Genomic DNA, 23,243 nt, shown 5'->3' with positions numbered 1-23,243 from the left:
CTATAATTCAGGCACCAAGACAAAAGTAGATGTGCAAGAAATTTATTGAGGGAGGCGGGTGGGGAAATGCCTATGAAGGGAAACAGAAGAGAATGGGAGGGTATCTTGCAGAACATGATGCAGGGCTAATCTGTGCTGAAGCCAGACTGATAGTTCAGGAACCAAATTTGTTCATGAAAGGAGTCCTGTATGTTGTAGAATGGGCCTTCGTTAGTAACCCTTTGTCCTTTGTTACGGACTAGGAGCAGCCTGTGGGAAGCATAACACAAGGCAGGGGTGAAGCCAGAGAATAGCCACTCTGGCAGTCAGGCTATTATGCTCACTAGAGCCAGAGACCCCATGGCCACCAGAAGGACCTATGGAACCATGCAACTATACAAAGTTGATTCCCACAATATGGTTCTAAGTATTGTTCATGGATGCATACCTATACGGAGAAACAATGGAACATTTCTTAGAATAAAGGCGAAATTCAGAACCATGGTTGACAATGGGAGTTTGGGGAAGAGAAGAATGAAACCAGGCAGGGTGCACAGGAGTTTTATGTTGTAAATTTCTATTTTCAAAAAATATAGATTATGATTTTTAATCATAATCAACATAATTTTGACTATGCTGATATTACATTAAAGTAATTGTTATCCTAATATATTCTAATAAATAATTTTATAATAATTATAATAAATGACTTTAATAGTTAAAATTAAATAATTTTTAAAAAGCAATGTAGTGGGTTTCAAAAAACGGTTTGGGAATCTCGTTGTAATGAAAAAGTAGATGTCAAAGAGATCCATGCATGATTTTTTTAGAATGACAACAATAATCTGTATGCCAACTGGAAATGACCAAAGCACAGACAGGACTCTTCATGTCTTATGAGGAAGGAAAAACAATACCATGACTGTTAGTTTTGTCATTGTTTTATTAGGATGATTTGGTTGCTGCTGTTAGCATTTTCAGAGATAGCGAAGGATAATGAGGGGAGAGTTTCAATAGCCTCATTAAGAATAGAAAAAGATAATTTAATTTGTAAATCCCACTGCTTAGGCATCTAAACTCCAGCCCATTATATCATAGGTGATATAGGATATTATATATTGCAGTGAAAATAATAGAGGAAATCCTTTACTATGTGCCAGGGACTGCTGTAAACACTTTATATTTTCTAACTCATTTGTTCCCCCCGACTACTTTATGAGTTAAACCATATCCTAATTCTACATTCTTATTTTATGTGTTTTCGGTTGTTAGTTGGAGTTTTCTGCAAATGTCAATTCAGCCAAGTTGTTGGTAGTGTTACTACATCTTTGAAAATAAAGACACAAAGCGTTTAAGAAAGTTGTCCAAGTTTGTAGAACTAGCAGACTCCCTACAATAGTTTCAAGGTCTTGTATGATCCTCTCCCCTGCCTACCTCAGCTTTGTATCATGTCATCAGCCTCCTGTATAAACACTCCAGTGACACGGGCCTTTTTCAGCTCCAGAAATATGTCAGGCTCTTTCCTATGTAGTGTGGTGTTAACAAATGATAAGTCCCTGATGTAAAATGGTATTTTTTCACTAATCACTTTGATAAAGTATTTGTTCAATGTCTTCTTCGTATTGAGTTGTAAGAGTTTTTTGTATTTTATGCACCAGTCCTTTTCATTTTTGGAAAAATATATTTTGAAGAGCAAAGTTTTTAATATCTGTAAATGTATGTCGTCTGTTGTAGGAGTTGTATCTAGAATTCATCAGAGAAGATATACAGGTGGCAAATAAGAACATGAAAAGAGGGTCAGCATCATTAGTCATTACAGAAATGCAATCAAAAAGCATATTTAGATGCTAGCATACTCCTACTAGTATAGAAGCTATTTTGATGTATCCTTTTATTTGTGGGTTATTTAGAAATCTTCTCTTGTTTATAAAAATTGGAGTTTTCTAAATGTATTTTTGTTTCTGATTTTTAATTGTTTTGTAGAGTGCAAGAACATACTTTGTATAATTTGAATTATTTCAAATTGACTTACACTTATTTTAGAATTCAGAATACAGTTGGTCATGATAAATGTTTGCTGTACATTGAAAATTATGTGTTTTTAGTTGTTAGAATGTTCTGTAAATAACAATTAGGTCAAGTTGTTTGATAGTGTTATTCAAATCTTTTACATCTTTACTGATTTGTTGCCTACATGTTGTATCAATTATTGAAAAGAGTATTGAAATCTCCCACTATAATTATGGATTTGACTGTTTCTCCTTAGAGTCTTATCTGTTTTTGCATTGTGAATTTTGAAGCTCTGTAATAAAAGGCATAAAACATTTAGGATTGCTGTGTCTTCTCAATGAGTTGGCCTCTTTAGTATTATGAAATGACACTCTATATTTGATTATATTCTTTGTTCTGAATCTGCTTTGTCTGAAAAAGGTATACCTCTCCAGCTTTCTTTTTATTAGTATTAGTACGGTTTATCTTTTTTCATCTTTTTTCTTCTAATATGTTTGTTCCTTGCAGAAAGCATATAGTTTGCCCTTTCTTTAAAAAAAGTAATCTGACAATCTATTTTTTAATTAGGATGTTTAGACCACTTACATTTAATGTGATTATTGATATAGTTGAGCTTAAGTCACCGTATTACTTATTTGCTTCTATTTCCCCATCTGTTCTTATATGAGAAAATTTGTTAATATTTACCTACATTTTTACTAATTTCAGTGCTCTTCATCCCTTCATACTGACATAGGTTTTTGGTGATATTTTCTTTCAGCTTCAGGGCTTTTAAAAAATCATATTTTTGTAGGACAGGTCTCCTGGTGATGGAATTTTTAGCTTTCATATCTATAAGTTATCTTTATTTTTCATAATTTATGAAACACATTTTTGGGAGAATAGAATTATCAGTGTACAGTTTTTTAAATTGTAATAATGTAAAGGTGTTGTTGTGCTGTCTAATTATGGGCTATATTTTCCTGCTGCTTTGTTTGCCTGTTAAGTTTTTTGATTGGATGATAGGCATAGTGAATTTTACCTTGTTAGGTGCTGAATATTTTTGTATTCCTACAAATATTCTTGAGTTTTGTTCTAAGGTGTAGTTAATTGACCATCAAATAGTTTGGTCCCTTGAAGACTTTCTGTTAAGTTTTGTGAGGCAAGACCAGAGCAGAGCAGCCTTTGTTCTAGAACTAATTTTGTTTCATTACTGAGCTAATACCCTTTTGAATACTCTTTTCCATGCCTGGTTGGTTACAATTTTCTTTTTCTTATGGCTCATCAGAACTAAAAGCATTTCTGGATCTGTGTGTCCTGTGGAGTTGGTAGCCTCTGACTCTTCTAGGTGTTTTTTCTTTTGAGGCAGAATTTTAATTGAAATATTTCTCCTGTTATATACATATTTTTAACTCCGATTTTAAGTTCAGGGGTACAAGTGCAGGTTTGTTACATAGGTAAACTTATGTCATGGGGTTTGTTGTACAGATTATTTAATCACCTGGGTATTCAGCCTACTATCCATTAGTTATTCTTCCTGATTGTCTCCCTTCTCTCTCTCTCCTCCCTCCAAAAAGCCCCAGAGAATCTGTTCCCATCTTTATGTCAATGTGTTGTCATTGTCATCAATTATCTCCCATTTATGAGAACATGTACTATTTAGCTTTCTGTTCCTGTATTAGTTTGCTAAGAATAATGGCCTCCAGCTCCGTCCATGTCCCTGCAAAGGACATGATCTAGTTCCTTTTCATGGCTTCATAGTATTCCATGGTGTATATGTACAAAATTTTCTTTATTCAGTCTATCACTGAGCATTTAGGTTGATTTCATGTCTTTGCTATTGTGAACAGAACTGCAATGAAGACATGTGTGCATGTGTCTTTATAACAGAATAATTTAAAATCCTTTGGGTATGTACCCAGTAATGGGATTGCTAGGTTGAACTGTATTTCTGTTTTTAGGACTTTGAGGAATCACCATGTTGTTTTCCACCAGCAGTGTTTAAGTGTCCTTTTTTCCCTACAACCTCACTGGCATCTGTTATTTTTTGACTTTTTGATGATAGCCATTTTGACTGGTGTGAGATGGTAACTCATTGTGGCTTTGATTTGTGTTTCTCTAATGATCACTGGTGTTGAGATTTTTTTTTAAAATATGATTGTCGGACATAGGTATGCGTTCTTTTGAAAAGTGTTTGTTCTTGTTCTTTGCCTACTTTTTAATGCGGTTGTTTGCTTTTTTCTTCCTGTACATTTATTTAAGTTCCTTGTAGATGCTGGATATTAGACCTTTGTTAGATTTATAGTTTGCAAAAATTTCTTACCATTCTGTAGGTTGTCTGTTTCCCTTGCTGATAGTTTCTTTTGGTGTGAAGAAGCTCTTTAGTTTAATTAGATCTCATTTGTCAATTTTTGCTTTTGTTACAGTTGCTTTTGGTGCCTTTTTAATAAAATCTTTGTCTGTACCTATGTCCTGGATGATATTGCCTAGAATATCTTTCAGGGTTTTTATAGGTTTTGTGTTTTATGTTTAAATCTTTAATTCATCTTTTGTTAATGTTTGTATATGGTATAAGAAAGGGGTCCAGTTTCGACCTTCTGCATATGGCTAGCCAGTTATCCCACCACCATTTATCGAGTAGAGAATTGTTCTCCCATTACTTGTTTTTACCAGGTTTGTCAAAGATCAGATAATTGTAAGTCTGTGGTCTTATTTCTGGGTTATCTATTCTGTTCCATTGTTCTACATGTTTGTTTTTGTACCAGTACCATGCTGTTTTGGTTACTGTAGCCCTGTATTATAGTTTGAAGTCAGGTAGCATGCTGCCTCCAGTTTTGTTCTTTTTACTTAAAATTGTCTTGGTTATTCAAGCTCTTTTTTTGGTTCCATGTAAATTTTAATATAGGTTTTTCTAATTCTGTGAAGAATGTCATTGGTAGTTTGATAGGAATAGCATTGACTCTATACATTTCTTTGGGCAGTATGGTCATTTTAACAATATTGATTATTTCTATTCATGAGCATAGAATGTTTTTCCATTTGTAACATCTCTGATTTCTTTGAGCAATGTTTTGTAGTTCTCCTTGCAGAGATCTTTCACCTCCCTAGTTAGCTGTATTCCCATGTTTTTATTCTTTTTGTCACGATTGTGAATGGGAATATATTCCTGATTTTGTTCTTGCTCTAATCGTTAGCATATAGTAAAGCTACTGATTTTTGCACAATGATTTCATATCCTGAGACTTTGCTGAAGTTGTTTATCAGCTTCAGAAGGTTTTGTACTGAGATGATGGATTTTTTTAGACATAGGATCCTGTTGTTGGCAAACAAGGATAGTTTGACTTCTTCTCTTGCTATTTGGATGCCTTTATTTCTTTCTTTTGCCTGTTGCCCTGGCCAGGACTTCCAGTACTATGTTGAATAGAACTGTTGAGAGAGGGGATACTTGTCTTGTGTCAGTTTTCAAGGGGAATGCTTCTAGCTTTTGGCCATTCAGTACAATGTTGCCTGTGGGTTTATCATATATGGTTCTTATTATTTTGATGTATGTTCATTCAATACCCAGTTTATTGAGAATCTTTAAAATGAATTGATGTTGAATTTTATCAAAAGCTTTTTCTACATTTACTGAGATACTCATGTTTTTAGTTCTGCTTGAATGTGCATGTATCTTTATAATAGATATAATACAATATCCCCTTTAGCTGGCCCTGAGTAGCTTCCTCATGTGTATGTGCTGGTTAGTGCTCAGATCAAGACTAGAGTAAAGCCTTCTGCAAGTTTCTGAAACTCTCTCCTCTCTGGTGCTCTGCCCCATGAACTCTAGCTTTTTTGGTCTCTTCAAGCTCTCAACTCTCTATCCTCATCTGCGTAGGATCACTGGGCTCTTACCTGGGTCTCCCCTTTCTGTGTTGAGGCCTGAAAACTTTCTCAAGGCAATAAGCTGGCTAGTCCCATCTTATTTATTTCCCTCTCTCAGGGATCACTTTGTTGTGCTGTCTCAGGTTCAATGTCTAAAAAACACTTTGCTATTTTCCTCCAGAGTCCTCACATAATTTGAAGTTTATAGTCATTATGGGCTTCTCTGTTCAGAGTCTATCTCCTCTACTAAGTAGTAAGCCCAGAGTAGGAACTCATCTGTCAGATTCATTTTTGTAACCTTAGTATATAATACAGTGCTTGGCATTTGGTATAATTCCAAGTATTTTTTTAAACATCTAAATGCTTGTCATACAAAGACCATGTATCTTTGGGTGTCATGTCTGTGTCAGTGTATTCTTCTCTGTATTTATTTTGAAAGTATCTTGTTGGAATATTGCTGGAATAAAAGTAATATTAGAAGTAGAGGTCAGTTAACTCAATGTATTGTTAGATACTTAGTTAACAAAGAGCAACATTTCTTAAGTAGGGATATGAAGTTTTCCAATGTGATGTACTGCAAGTTGTTTGCATTTCTACCTATCATCACAGTTGTGTGTGTGTGTGTGTGTGTGTGTGTGTGTGTGTGTAAAGTATGGCTCATTTAGACTTACTTGATAGCATCAAAACCAGTCCCCTGCTCTTTAACACATATAACCACAATTACGACTAGTTTGTAGATACTCAGATTTTATCTATAATTTTATATGTAAAATTTTGTTTTATACTTTTCAAAACTGTGTTCCTACACATTTATGCCTCATAACTTGTATCATTGTTCTTTTATTAATATGAAGTATTTCTCTGTGCACCTCTTAATACTTTTTTGCCTTAATTCTATGTTGACTCATATTTGTATTGCTAAAGAAATACTTTGGGAGGAGTTAATTACCTGTTTTGTTATTATTTATTTTTCCAATCCCTTAATTTTCAATCTTCCTGCACCTTTAGTTTTTTTAAAAATCCATTTAATAGGTGATTTTAATACTTTTAATTTCATCATGATTCCTGATAACTTTGGATTTGTTCTTGCCATCTAATTTTTAATTTTTAAAATTTTTCTATTGATAATCTGTTGCTATCTATTTAATTATTCCCAAACTTAGTGGTTTAGAACAACAATATCCCCTTGATTGTCTCTCCTAGTTTCTATATATCAGGAATTCAGACTGGGCAGAGAAAAGCTTTTCTTTTCTTTGTTCTATGATGTTTTAGTTCTCAGCTGAAAGACCCAAAGGCTGAAAGCTGGAATCATTTGAAAACTCATTCATTCATATATCTGGTAGCTGATGCTAATGTTGGCTGAGGATTTAGCTGGGGCTGTTTGCCTCAATCATGATCTCCACATGGTCTCCCTGTGTAGCTTGAGATTCCTTGCAATATGGTGACTGGGTTCAAAGGACCAGCATATTAAGAGGGAGAGCCAAGTAGAAACAATTTTTGTTTTATAACCTGGACTCAGAAGGTATGTACACGATATCCACCAAATGCTGTTAGTTTAGGCATCCAAATAGTTCTGTGCAGGTTCAGAGGCAGGGAACATAGACCTCATCCCTCAATGTCAACAACACAGTTTAAGAAGAACATATACCTTTGGAAAATGTAATCTACTGCATCTGGTTCATATTTTTACTTAAAAAAAAAAACTTGTTAAATTGATACAGTTTGCTGTGTTCAATTTTCCTGTATTACTGGCTTCAAAGTTATTAATTTTTTTAGCCTACCAATGATTACTTTTAAATTTTAACATACATTTATGTATATTATATCTATGCATAAACTTACATTTTGGTAACAAAGTTTGGAGTTTATTTATATATAGTTCTAGCAAATATGACAAAAAGTAGCCTACTTTTACTTCTCTCCACCTGTCTGCACCCTGCCAAAATTCATATTGCAAGTGGCTGAAATTTTAGCTGAGGTTTGTTATTAAAATCAGTTTTTAAAGCAACCAGTGTTTACCTTATTTTCTAATTTCCTTTTGTGTCCTGAGAGGCAATAGAGTGAAATACTTAAACTCACTGAGGGATCAGAAAGTCTAAGTTGGTTAGAATTTTTGCTCTACCACTTAACAGTTGTGTGACTTTGGACAAATTACTTGTCTGAGCGTCAAGCATTTTGTCTTTAAAATAGGAGAAGGTATAAAATATTACCTTCCTCACAGGTAGAAAAAAATTAATGAGATGGTATACACAAAGTAGTTAGCACAATGTCTGAAGTTACTTAGTGAACTTTCAATATCGTTTAAAATACTGTCAATGGTTTATAAATATTTAAATATAAAAACTTGTGTTTTGCCGGGCGTGGTGGCTCAAGCCTGTAATCCCAGCACTTTGGGAGGCCGAGGCGGGTGGATCACGAGGTCGAGAGATCGAGACCATCCTGGTCAACATGGTGAAACCCCGTCTCTACTAAAAATACAAAAAAATCAGCTGGGTATGGTGGCGCGTGCCTGTAATCCCAGCTACTCAGGAGGCTGAGGCAGAAGAATTGCCTGAACCCAGGAGGCGGAGGATGCGGTGAGCTGAGATCGCGCCATTGCACTCCAGCCTGGGTAACAAGAGCGAAACTCCGTCTCAAAACAACAACAACAACAACAAAAAAAAAACAAAAACAAAAACAAACAAACAAAAAAACTTGTGTATCTTCTGCTAGAGAACTGTCTGATTCTTCCAATTATTTTTCTTTAATTACTCTTGTCTTTATGTCTGAGAATTATATGAAAAATACATTAGGTACATGGCTTGGGTTTGTTGTGTAAGCATTGACATTTCTAAATATCAATTCATATTTTGAGTACTCGTATGCAAGTTAAATGAGGATATTCTCCATACAAGTAGAAAGGAACTTTTTTTTTTTCCAGCAAAAATGTCATGTAGGTTGAATCTGACATTGATAATTTGAACCCATAGCCATCATATATCCTTGCTACAAGATTAGGCTATCTGACCTATGTGACCAATGTGTTCTTGTTTTAACCTAAATGGAATATTGTATGTAGAGATGAGGGAATAGTCTGTGAATCAGTGATGTTTGATTCCTATCACTTGGCTATGTCTCAGGAAAGTACTTAGTACCAAGATGGCTTATCTGTAGGTCTCTGTCTTGGTTGGCTGATCCCATGGAAATAATCAAGCCATGTAGGGACTTGATTGCTTAAACCCACAGATTAGCCATGGGGTATAAATGTAGTCTTAGTGGAGAATGTAAGAGAGGCAAAGTACATGTGCCCCTCCAATCTATAATCTTGTGTCTTTAAAGGAAGAAATTATGACTGTCAAACACATGCTAGGATTTTCAGAAATATCTGGAAGCCATTACGTGTATATATAGTCATGTGTCATATAATGTATTGCTGTCAACAACAGATGACATTGATGACAGTGGTTCCATAAAATTAGAATGGAGCTGAAAACTCTTATTGCCTAGGGAAAAGACGTGGGAGTGGAAGATAGCAATATTGATGATCCTGACCATGTATAGATCTAGGCTAATATGTGCATTAGCATCTTAGTTTTTAACAAAAATTCTAAAAACTAAAAATAAATAATTTTAAATATAAAAAAGTTGATAGAACAAGAATGTAAAGAACAAAAATATTTTTATACAACTGTACAATGTGTTCTTGCTTGAAACCGAATGTTATTACAAAGCAGTCAAAAAGTTTCAAAAGTTAAAATGTTTACAAAGTAACAGTGTTACCCATAAGCTAAGGTTAATTTATTATTGAAGAAAGAACAAATATTTTTCAATAAGTTCAGTGTAGCCTAAGTGAATGGTGTTTTTAATGTCTATAGTAATGTATACTGATGCCCTATGCCTTCACATTCACTCACTGACTCACCCAGAGCGACTTCCTTTCCTGCAAACTTTGTTCATGTAAGTGCCCTATAAAGATGCACAATTTTAAAATCTTTTATATGTATTTTATTTTAGAAATATTTCTTTTCCTTTTTGGATACAGGGTCTTGCTATGTTGCCTAGACTGTTCTCTAACTACTGGGCTCAAGCAAGCCTTCCGCCTGAGCCTCCCCAGTAGCAAGGACTACAGACACGCACCACAGTGCCAGAATTTAATGTAGTTTTACTGTACCTTTTTCATGTTTAGATATGTTTATGTAAAGAAATATTTACCATTGTGTTGTAATTGCCTGTGATATTTAGTACAGTAACATGCTATACAGGTTTCTGATCTAGGAAGAATAGGCTATACCATACAGCCTAGGTACATAATAGGCTGTACCATCGAGGGTTGTGTAAGTACATTCTGTGATGTTTGCACAGCAACAAAATTGCCTAATGGCCATTTATCAGAATGTATCCCCATCATTAAGCAATGTGTTACTATTTTATACATTATTTTTCGTGGTTGTATCTGTTCCCTGACAATATGATAAAAATAATAATATTTAAATCAAGATAGGAAATAAAAGTGAAAAAACCATAAGGGATCTGGCACAGCTCAACTAATGATGACATTTATCTCAACAAAGTCCTTGCTGGGGTTTGGATCTCTCTCTGGAATGAATTTGTGTACTTATCTTGACATTTGCACAGGTTAGCATGGCATGGTACATCCGTTATGAATTTCATTCAACTGTGAGCAATGAACTTTAAAAATAATGATTTGAAATACTAGGAATTTTATTTTTTCTAGCATAAAATAGGTTTGGTACTCATTAGTGGTATGTTAGTTCCTCTATGTCCTCAGAACACCGTCTCTTATCTGTCCCTTCAGTCTCAAGATAGATGATCTGAATCTCACATAAGAAAAAGGTGCTGGGCACTGGAAAAGTGCATTCACTAAGCCAACTGGACATCTTTGAAGAGTTTAACTAAAAGTCTCTCCAACAACCTCTACTTGCATGTTATTGGCCAAAATTCTGTCACATGGCCAATGTTATCTACAGGAGAGTTTGAGAAATGTAGTTTCTTCTTCTTTTTTTTCCCCACTTTTAAATCTATCTAGACATATACAAATCCTGACAAAATTTGGGTTCAATTCATCAGGAAAAAGAGAGAATGAATTTGGTGGGTAACCAGCAATCTCTACCATATTTAGTCAATTATAAAAGCAAAATGAAATACAACAAAACTTCAATCATTCTAATTTCATTTTTATGGTTAGTTTTGATTTCTTTCTTAGTGATTGTGATTAGCTGATACAAATAATATTCAAATATATATAATATTAAAATAGAACTTTTTTCTCTCCCTGAATTTTTTAAACTATCAATTAGTATCCAAGAACCTCAGCCCTTTTCTTTCTAAATCTTTCCCCTCACTGGCGTTTCTACTGACCGCTCAATCTCTCACCTAGTTGAGAACTCTTGGATAAAGTTGGGTAACAATTGCCAGAAATTCAAGGTTAGAAGAATCAGAAATGTTGTAATGTATAGTGATGATTCAGTTCTAGATAATAGCACATGTGCCTGATGTAGATGAATGGAAAACTAAGAATTTGTGGGGTACATTAGTATGCTGCCTTGGTGATAGCAATCATAGTACAGATATACCAGTGCAAAATGGCATGATGATTTATCATTATACCTCTGGAAATAAATTTTTGAACTATTATATAGGTGACCTTTGTTTCTGAGTAGCAAATATTCAGACATGTTCTCATTTTGCAAAATAACTTATGGATGAAGTCAAATTGTCCCCTCTAGATAGTGGCACCAGTTTGAATGGTCACGGCAGGGACAGAAGTTTGCATTTGGAGAAATGAGAACTCCATTAGGAACTCTATTTGCATGTGGATTTGGAAGGGTTTATATGTACCCTGAGAAGATTGCATGGATCATCTGGATGAAAGAGTCATTGGTTCCATGAGGCACATGGGAAAAGAGGAAGACACAACACAATGTACACACATGACACACACACACACACACACACACACACACACACACACACACACAAAGAAAGTCTCTTAGGACAAAATCTACTGCTTTGATACATTTACTCTGAACAAATTTCTGGTACAAAGAACAAGAATAGTATAGTGGTTAAACATGTGACCCCTTGATTAAGACCAGTATGAAACCTGACTCCAAAAGCTACTTGCCATGTCTCTGGGGGAAAATTATTTAACTTTTATATACCCTACCTTTCTCATCATTAAAATGGAAATAATATTAGCTACCTCATAGACATTTTGTGGTGCAAAAAAGGGCATGAAAAAGAAATAAAGCATATTCAATTAGAAAAAGAGGAAGCCAAATTGTCTCTGTTTGCAGATGACATGATTGTATATTTAGAAGACCCCATTGTCTCAGCCCAAAATCTCCTAAAACTGATAAGCAACTTCAGCAAAGTCTCAGGATACAAAATCAATGTACAGAAATCACAAGCATTTCTATACACCAATAAAAGACAAACAGAGAGCCAAATCAAAAGTAAACTCCCATTCACAATTGCTACAAAAAGAGTAAAATACCTAGGAATACAACTAACAAAGGATGTAAAGTACCTCTTCAAGGAGAACTACAAACCACTGCTCAACAAAATAAGAAAGGCCACAAACAGATGGAAAAACATTTCATGCCCATGGTTGGGAAAAATCAAAATTGTGAAAATGTCCATACTGCCCAAAGTAATTTATAGATTCAACACTATCTCTATCAAGCTACCAATGACCTTCTTCACAGAACTGGAGAAAACCACTTCAAACTTCATATGTAACCAAAAGGGCACCCACATAGCCAAAACAATCCTAAGCAAAAAGAACAAAGCTGGAGGCATCATGCTGCCTGACTTCAAACTATGCTACAAGATCACAGTAATCAAAACAGCATGGTACTGGTACCAAAACAGAGACAGAGACCAACAGAACAGAACAGAAACCTCAGAAGCAACCCCACACATCTACAATCATCTGATCTTTGACAAACCTCACAAAAACAAGCAATGGGGAAAAGAGTCCCTGTTTAATAAATGGTGTTGGGAAAACTGGCTAGCTATGTGCAGAAAGTAGAAACTGGACCCCTTCCTGACACCTTACACTAAAATTAACTCCAGATGGATTAAAGACTTAAACATAAGACCTAACACCATGAAAACCCTAGAAGAAAACCTAGGCAAAACCATTCAGGACATGGGTGTAGGCAAGGACTTCATAACTAAAACACCAAAAGCAATGGCAACAAAAGCCAAAATAAACAAATGGGATCTAATTAAACTCCAGAGCTTCTGTACAGGAAAGGAAACAATCATTAGAGTGAACCAGCAATCAACAGAATGGGAAAAAATTTTTGCAATCTACCCATCTGACAAAGGACTAATATCCAGAATCTACAAAGAACTATAGCAGATATACAAGAAAAAAACCATTCAAAAGTGAGTGTAGGATATGAACAGCCACTTTACAAAAGAAAAAATCTATGCGGCTAACAAACATATGAAAAAATGCTAATCATCACTGGTCATTAGAGAAATGCAAATCAAAACCACATTGAGATAGCATCTCACACCAGTTAGAATGGCGATCATTAAAAAAATCAAGAGACAACAGATGCTGGAGAGGATGTGAAGAAATAGGAACACTTTTACACTGTTGGTGAGAGTGCAAATTAGTTCAACCATTGTGGAAGACAGTGTGGCAATTCCTCAAGGACCTAGAAATAGAAATTCTATTTGACCCAGCAATCCCATTACTGGGTAAAGAACTATAAATCTTTCTATCATAAAGACACATGCACAGATATGTTCACTGTAGCACTAGCAAAGACCTGGAACCAACCCAAATGTCCATCTAGGATTGACTGGATAAAGAAAATGTGGCACATATACACAGCCATAAAAAACAATGAGTTTGTGTCCTTCATAGGGACATGGATGAATCTGGAAATCATCATTCTCAGCAAACTGACACAAGAACAGAAAATAAAACACAGCATGTTCTCACTCATAGGTGGGTGTTGAACAATTAGAACACATGGACACAGAGGAGGGAGCATCACACACTGCAGTCAGTAGTGGGGGTCTAGGGGAGGGACAGCGGGGTGTGGGGAGGGACAACTTGTGGAAAAATACCAGATACAGGTGATGGGGGGATGAAGGCAGCAAACCACCTTGCCATATATGTACCTATACAACAATCTGCATGATCTACACGTTTACCCCAGAACCTAAAGTATAAAAAAAAAGGTAAACCACATATAATAGAGTTATGCATATCCTAGGTACCCAATAAATATTAGCAATAATTCTTAACACTTGAAAGTCCAAGTGGTGATGTGGAAGTGAGTGTAGAGTGGTTGAGGCATGTTCTCATACTTGTGATTATTTTTTGCATACTTATTTCTCAGTATATCCTTAAAGAGAGTTGGTGGGTATACAAGTTGTTACAGGAGGTGGTCTAATACAATTGAAAATCTCTGAAGCTTAAGGCCTTCAGAGATCTGGATATGGGCTTTAGGAAGTCACCTTATCTTTTACAGCCTCAGTTTCCTTTTCTTCCTGACATGAATATTAATCCTCATCCTTCCTACCCCATGGGGTTTTCATAAGATGTAATGCTTTATAAATTATGAAGTGCTATAGCTGTCTCACATTCTTTTTGGGAGCAGCTGTGTATAAATTATAAATAAAAAGTAACTATGCAAATATATAGAATTATTACTGTTGTATATTCTGGATCTGCCAATCTAATATATGTATCCATTTAACAATGGGGTGTGTGTGTGTGTGTGTGTGTGTGTGTGTGTGTGTTTGCTGGCGAAGGTGGCACCTAGCTCCAAATAACTGTGTGTGTGTGTGTGTGTTTGCAAGAATGAAATGCATGTATATTGAAAAATCTAATGCTTTATGACAAGTTGATTGTCTGCTGGAAGAAAAAGGAAAAGAAAACTCTTAAGTTGTCCTGAACACCAAATTATCTGACACTCAGATTCCACTAGGACATCCAAGCACAGCTAGCTGAAAGCACAAAGCCATTTATCAATCAGTCTTGAGAGACAGTAACCACTATGAGTGCTTAGAAAAGCAGTTCTATGAACACTGAATGGTCTTGGGAAAATATTTTTAGGTTTGTGGGAATTATTTAAACTGAAATGCCCTTTGCAAGTAAACTGGAGGTAACCTTGTCATGGTGCTACAGCCTTGACTGCTTTGGGACTATATTTGACTTGTCTTCCCTTGTGTTTTGTGGTTAAGAGGTAGAGGCATTGACCTGTATTATTTGGTTTGTGTTGATGAGAGATGGGATTGTTTCATTATTTTCTTAGTGAAGCCCATATTCTCAGACTCTACAAACTCTGCCTTGTATGATCCTTGCCTACCAGGCTTTTCTCTTCCTGCTCTATGTTAGCAATTTGTACCCTAACCATTCTGAACTCTTCCTCTTGGAATCTGCTGTTTCTCTGCCTGAAATATTCATGCCTTTCAGCTTATCTCTCCATTCTCTTCTAGCAAGTCTCCTCTAGCTCCCTAAGATAGGCTCACTAGTTTCTCTTATGTAGACTCCCAAAGTGGCCATTATGGGCTAAGTGCCACAATTTAGATCATAATTAATTTTGTTTACTTTTTTGTCTCTTTTAGTAGTAAGCTAAGAGTAACCTGAAGGTGGGGAATTGGGTAAACAATCGAGTTTGCTCTGTGCTCTATGTGACGTTTTTCAAGACTGACTCTTTAAGGTGTATTTTCTTCCTTTACAGTAACCTTGCAGAATATAATAAAGATAAAAAATGGATAAAACATTGAAAGTAAATTGAAAGCAAAATAAACATAAAAGTAAAAGTACTTTTTTAAATAAAAGTGCGATGGAAAGAAAGCATTCACAATTTTTAATACATTTTTGATACAAAAATTTTACATTGCTATTTCAGCCCAGGAAATACAAGAGGTTTGGAGGCCAGGAGTTCTGTTGAAATAGAAGAGATTTTAGATTTTTTTAAATTTATTTTTTATTTTTTAGAGACAGGGTCTTGCTATATTGCCCAGGCTGGAGTGCAGTGGCTATATTTACAGGCGCTATCCCACTACTGATCAATATAGGAGTTTTGACCTGCTCTGTTTTCAACCTGGGCTGGTTCGTTCACCCTTTATAGATCAGGAATGAAACCAGCCACATGCTTCTGGATCTTGGCTTTAATTAGCTGAACTCAGCATAACTTCCATGGTAAATATGCTAATAAATGTAGCAGGCACTGGGTTACTCTGTTCAAAAATTGTGGTGCCTGTTTTAGGAGAATCATTGTAATTAGGAACTTAGAAATAGCTTTGGTGCAGTAAGTATTGTGATAATGAAGTCCTGTCTGTGAAAACATTTCGTTGAAGTTTGAGTGGGTTCCCAAAATAACATCCCTCTTTCTAGTCTGTATCAGTTGAGAGTTAAAAGAGTAAGATAGATGAGAGACTGCCTTAAAATATTGCCTTCAATATCACCTGTACCATTCACAGCACTGATAATGGAGAGTGTGGTTTATAACTATAGCCATGTGCTGCTTAACAACAGGGAAACACTCTGAGAAATGCATCGTTAGGTGGTTGCATCATTGTGTGAACATCAGAGAGTATACTTATACAAACCTAGATGGCATAGTCTACTCTACACCTAGGCCGTATGGTATAATCTATTGTTCCTAAGCTACAAACCTGTACAGCATGTTACTGTACTGAATACTGTAGGCAATTTTAACACAATGGTAAATATTGGTATATTTAAACGTAGAAATAATACAGTACAAATATGGTATAATCTTATGGGCACACTGCTGTATCTGCCATTGACTGAAAATGCTGTTATGCAGTGCGGGCTAAAAGGCAAGTGAGCTTTTTAATAATGAACTACAGAATCACTCAGATGTCTGACCTAGTCACAGGTAGAGATGGACCCTTTGAAACTAGCAAAAACACTGACATTCTGCTTGGGATGGATGACACCTAATGTCACAGAGAAGAGGAAGATGGTAGTATACATATGTCCAGATATTTTTCCCAACTCATTAATCAGAATAAGTGATGTTACTTCTTCTAGAGGAGACTGAGTCAGACATAGGTTGATGCCCGGGGTTCTTTTGATGGTCAAGTTTCCTCTTCAACTGGGAACAAACTAACTAACTAAAAGGGGCAGGAAAGAAGCATTACCGGCTTAACATGAATCTATCAGCCAATCTGTGATTCCTGGAGAGGATGTCTGATTTCCACCATTTCTAGAGAATCCTTCGTTCTGAGTGATTAGTTTACCATGAGCTGCCTTGTGATTCCATCACCTATCACTTAGTCTCAAGACTTTGTGAAAGGAAAGGAAAACCGTATGCAGTAGGAATAAAGAGGCTCTTGCTGCTACCCCTGGGCTCAGTTTTCCGTAACAGAAAACTAAGCTCATAATTGCTAAAGCCATCCTATGATTGGTAATACTATGCATTGACTTTGAGCCATAAACTTTCCATACCACACAATAATCCAGAGATCATTGGCATCATTCTCATTTTTTTTTCTAAACAGGAACCAAGGATCAGAGAAATAAAGCAACTTGCTGAAAATTATAAAGACAGTAAGTGGGATTCAAAGTCAGACTTGTCTAGATTTAAAGCTCATTCTGTTTCCTCTTTACTGTAAAAATGAAACAAAATAAAATTAGAAAAGCAGAACTCGGGTTCTTTTTACATCTGTGCTTTGACCTTGGATGGTTATGAACAATGTGATTCCATTTAAAGCTAGGTAGGCTTACAGCTTTATTCTTGGGTCCCATTTTACCCCCTGGAAATGTGTTGGTTTCTGTATACCTCTACTCTTGGATACTTTTGCTTATAGGTAGTGTAGATGGCTTACAGATGTTTAAACCTCTATATACTTCAGTAATGGCAGCTCTACTCGTTATCCATTGACTTAGAAAAATCTTTTCCAAGGAGTAGGATGTATATTACTTGCGACAGGAGAAAATTAAGGTGGCACATGGACAACATTTTAACCAAAGTGGTTATTTTAACATGTTAGAAGAAAATTAACTTCAACATCTATTCATAGATTTCACTTAATACAAGACCAAAGTACATATTTAAATATAAAAAGAAATCTATCAAAATATTACATAAATATTAGAAGTGTTATACAGATACGTAAAAAATTGGAAGAATGGATGTATCTGAAATTTGAGAAACTCTACCATAGAGTGATGAAGACAGTTTATCTTGTCTAATATAATTTTGGGAAACAGAGTCCTATTTCATTCCTTTTTGTCCTATGTAGAAAGAGGATGGCACTTAGAAAAAGGTACCTACTTAGTAATGGTCAACATGCAAAAGCATGTTGAATTATTTAATTCTCCTTAGAAACTATTTGATTCCAGGCATGAACAAAGGCAGTGAACATGGGTTTTAGGAGAGGGTTATGAGAAGCATGGCAGAAATAAAGTTGATGAGATTTCACAGCTGTTTTATTCCTCAGAATTTCTCATGGGAAGAGCATTGCCTTGATTTGCAAGAACACTTCGAAAAGTGTTGCAGATGGGAAGACATCTTCACTCTCTGGCTTCCATCTCATCTTTAATGCTATAAGTGCCTGCTGGAATCAAAGCGGAGACAGGGACAGGACAGTGATTTCTCTGCATGAGATAGAGGGGGAAATTCTATTATTTTTCTCTTAAAAGGGTGGAGGGGATTGCAAGAAGGCAGAGAATGAGTTAAGTGTGAGGTAGTCAGGATTAGTAAAAACAAAAATATTTTGAAGTTCCTTCAAGTACCTGTTAAAGTGGCATGCATTGTTGTACAAATACCTTATAACCTCTCATTTATCCTTTCAAAGAAATATTGAGCATATTTTACTGTGTGTGTGTGTGTGTGTGTGTGTGTGTGTGTGTGTCTATGTATGTGTAAATCAGAGTAGTTCAGTTTGTCAGAGTCAAAATGTTTCAAGATGCAGGTAACCTCTTATGCTGCTGAAGCTCAGAAGCAGATGTGAAGAAGGAAGGTCCTATAAATTTATGGAAAGATGAAGGATATTTGGGTTCTTTCTGGAAGTGGAATTATGGATCAGAGGTGACTCAATATAGCTTTCAAAGGCTAGTGTGAACCCAGGTAATAACTGGATTATATTAAGAAACATATATCAAATACCTCAAAATGTGAGACCCTGTAATAAGCACTGTGAAGTGATATAGAAAGTTGAATTCCATAATAGAAATCAATTTTCCTTTGACTTGGGTATATCTGATACCTCTCCTACTGGTCCCTAGGAAATATGCTTGTCCCAGGGGACAGTTTCATCTTTTTGGTCATGGTAGTTGACTCAGAGTGGTGATCCAGATCAGTTTAATGAGACTCAACCTTAGAACTTTTGCTGAAAAAGAGATACTAACTTCTATGTGTGTGTGTGTGTGTGTGTGTGTGTGTGTGTGTGTGTGTGTTTGTGTGTTTAATGTCAAGCATGTTTTTTTTTGTATTAGAGAAACTTGAATCCCACATGGGAAGAGGGACTTCCCAAGAAGGATACTAACAGAGGAAAGCAGAGCCTGAGAAAGAAGGCAATACAGACAGGAGAGAAAGACTTAATTTTTTTATATAATTAATTTTAACAAAAAGATTCAACTCCTGAATCCAATCATGGCTGGAGGCATAATTCCCAAGGAGTTTTCCATTTATGAGCTAGTAAGTCCATTTTATTGCTTAAGCCAGTTTGAGCTGGTCTCTGCCACTTTCTCCCAAAGGATTCTTGCCTAATATGTTCATGCACAAAGGCAGGGGACAGGCATGTAGGAGATAAATCTGAGAGAAGAGGTAGAGGGAGAGTTGCCATGATTTTATAAGTTGAAGTGGAGCTTTAGAAAGGAAAAATGGAATATGGCTTTAAGGTTGAGGTCCTGAGCAGAACGAGATTGTCTTCTCAGTGCCAAATGTCTTCCTTGTTCCTCCAGATGCACCTCTTCCCTTGTCCACCTCACTCTTGCCCCAGGAGCCTGGCCTATGCCAGTTACAAAGACAAGCTCCTGTGTCTCCTGGCTGCTGGTAGGGTATGGCCAATGGGGAGAAATCAGAATACATAGCCCTAGCTCTATTTGAGGTTCTATTAGTTTGAGGCCATGTGAGATTAGCTGTGTCTGTGAATGAAGGTTATTGTTCTTCCTAAGGTAGTCTGATCTTCATGATTCTGCCTTTTGGGGTTCTTTAGTTTATCTCCTCCACGTTGCATCTTTCCAGACTTACGGTACTCACAGTGGTGATGCTGATAGCCTCAGGTTCCTGCACTTGCCTTATTGTTTCTGGGCTTCCTCTCACACCTTTGTCAGGAGTCCCTTGGTAAATTAACCTCATTGGAATTATCCTAAACTGAGTGTCCTATTTATTTCTGCTTGGAATATGAAGCAAGTACATCTACCCTTGAAATTAATTCATAAAAGGGCATGTTTATGTTAAAACAGATTCCTTATCTGTCTAGAGTACTTTACAGTTTTCAAATTTTCATTATTCTCACAACAACCTCATGAAGTAGGCAGGCCAGGTAATGTTATCCCCACTTTATAAAGGAAATCAAGACTCTGATAAGAAAACTGATGTCCAAGTTTACACAATTAATAGGGGACCTTTGAACCTAGGCCTTCTGATTCCAGTTGCTCTGTGTTTATTCTAGTACAGCTTGATTTACCTGAAATAAATTAATTTGATTAAAGCTATTGTATTTTACTCTTTCTCTTTTGTCTCTAAACCAATAGTTAGGTCTTACAGGAATAAGCATAAGCAGAGATAGTTCTCCATTGGATAGATGCAACAGATAAGTGTAACACCTGGAGAGAGGAAGGGAAAAATTGTGTAAGTGGGCAGATAATGTATCCAGATTTTGCATATGAGGAGCCATCTTATGGTTTGCACAAATGGGGGGAAATAATTATATATACATTTGTACATCTTAAAACAAAAAACAGTTCATTTGATTTATGTAATCAGGGTAGGCCAAAAACTCACCAGTATAATGGCTGAGTCATTTGTCTTAGCAAGTATCTTGTTATTGGCAATCAATAATGCAGCCGTGATGACTGATGGCCTTGTTTTCTTGTGGTGCCTCAGCTGGGCTAAATTATTTATTTGACATATTGCCTCCTGGCAGATGTAAGGAAACTGATGGCAATAGGTTTGCATTGCTTGGATATATATCTGAGAAGGGGAAATGGGTGTTCTTTTCCTGTTTGTGATCTTTGGCCACTTTATATAGGTAAGGATATGTTTTGCAGAATTGTCATATCGTCAGCTACGTACATGGAGATGAATGAGGCTGTGAGGTTTTAAAAGTTTTACTCCTGGTTGTCCTAAAATGAAATAAACTTTATTACTGTCAGGATCATGATTCATTGGCTGACATATGACTTCTTTCCCAGCCACAATGAATATATGTGGACCTGGGACCCAGGGCTCTTTATATCACTCTGTATTGTGATTTTTCTGTTAGGATGTCTGTCTTTCTCAATAGATGGGGAGGTCCTTGAGGACAGAAACTGTGTCTTATTTATCTTTGTATTCCCTGTGCCTGGCATGGATTCTGAAACACTAGTCACTTAGTATTTGCTGATGAATAAAAGACAAGAATAAATGAATCAGGCAAATAACTCGTACTTTATTTGCCTTAGATCTAGAAGTTATTAAACTTATTTAATAAGATACTGCTTTAGAAAGAGGCATAGACTAGAAGTCACAACTTTTTAAAGAATCTGTTGCAATAGTCAGTGTTTAAACACTTTAAGCTTCAGTTTTCATTATACAAAATGATAAAAACAATGCTTTCTTCATAATGCTATTAGGAATTCAAATGTAATAATGAATTTGAAAGACTTCATTATTACATTTGAATTCCTAATAACATTAGGAAGCTCTAAATGACTAAGTAAGCTCTAAATGACTACATAAATTAGAATTTATGTGGGACGGTGTTTTTACCGATAAACTGGTTTTATCTTCTCTAACCCCAAAAAGACCTTGATTTGTGGCATTTACCAACTTCAATGATGTAAATACTCCTACAGTGGCTGATTTCAAGTTAACAATTGCTTAAAAATAAGTTTACAACATTTCTGAATATTTAACAACTGGCACTACTGGGTGAGAAGTGATTTGGTTTCGTTGAGCAAGATACGTGGTGCCCTTTAGTATCTGGTTGGCACGTGGAGGATATTTTGAGAGTGAAAAGACAATAGAACACTTCTGGTAGGGATAAATGGAGACTTCAATTTGTGCTAAGTGGAAGAATATGGCACTGCTATAATGATTATCTTAGTGATGGAGAGGTTTCCTGAAATTGTTTCATTGAGAATGTTGGAACACCAATATTAAGTGACTTATTCAACAAATAAATAACCATCTTAGGTAGACAGATTGTTATGGGTAGAAAAGCACTAAAAATGGAGAACATATTCATCTGGTAATTTGTGATCTGTGACTCAAGAAATAGATTTACAGGTATGGTTTGAATGATGCTGTCCCCTCCAAAATTCATGTTGAAACTTAATCCCCATTATTGTGGTGTTCAGAGGTGGGCTTTTGTGGGAGGTGACTAAATTATGAGGGTTTTGCCCTCACGAATGCATTAAGGCCTTTCTAAAAAGGAATTGCAGCAGTGGTTCTCTGTTTTATGTTCTTCTGCCATGTGAGGACACAGAATTCATCTCTTAAACATATTTTTTAAATTTTGCGGGTATGTAGTAGGTATATATATTTATGGAGTACATGGCTATTTAGCTATAGGCGTACAATGCATAATAGTCACAACAGGGTAAATGAGGTACCCATCACCTCAAGCATTTGTGTTTTGTGTTATAAACAATCCAAATATACTTTTAGTTATATTGAAATGTATAATTAAATTATTTTTGACTATAGTCACCCTTTCAGGCTTTCAAATATGGATCTTACTCATTCTTTCTATTTTTTGTATCCGTTAACCATCTCCAGTTTCTGCCTACCTTGCCACTACCCTTCCCAGCCTCTGGTAATCAACATTTTATTCTCTATTTCCATGAGTTCAATTGTTTTAATTTTTAGCTTCCACAAATAAGTGAGAACATGCAAAGTTTGTCTTTCTTTGCCTGACTTATTTCACTTAACATAACTTCCAATTGCATCAATGTCTTTGCAAATGACAGGATCTCATTCTTTTTTTTATGGCTGAATAGCACTCCATTGTGTATGTGACCACATTTTCTGCATCTATTCATCTGTTGATGGACATTTAAGTTGCTTCCAAATCTTGGCTATTGTAGATGGTGCTACAATATACATAGGAATGTAGATATCTCTTTGACATACTGATTTCCTTTCTTTTGGGTATATCCCTAGCAGTGGGATTACTGGATCCTATGGTAGCTCTATTTTTAGTTTCTAAAGGAACCTCCAAACCGTACTCCATAGTGGTTGTACTAATTTACATTCTCA

The sequence above is a fragment of the Saimiri boliviensis genome, chromosome 6 (assembly GCF_048565385.1).
Source record: "Saimiri boliviensis isolate mSaiBol1 chromosome 6, mSaiBol1.pri, whole genome shotgun sequence".
Taxonomy (NCBI): Eukaryota; Metazoa; Chordata; class Mammalia; order Primates; family Cebidae; genus Saimiri; species Saimiri boliviensis.
Note: the sequence above shows the minus strand (reverse complement) of the source record.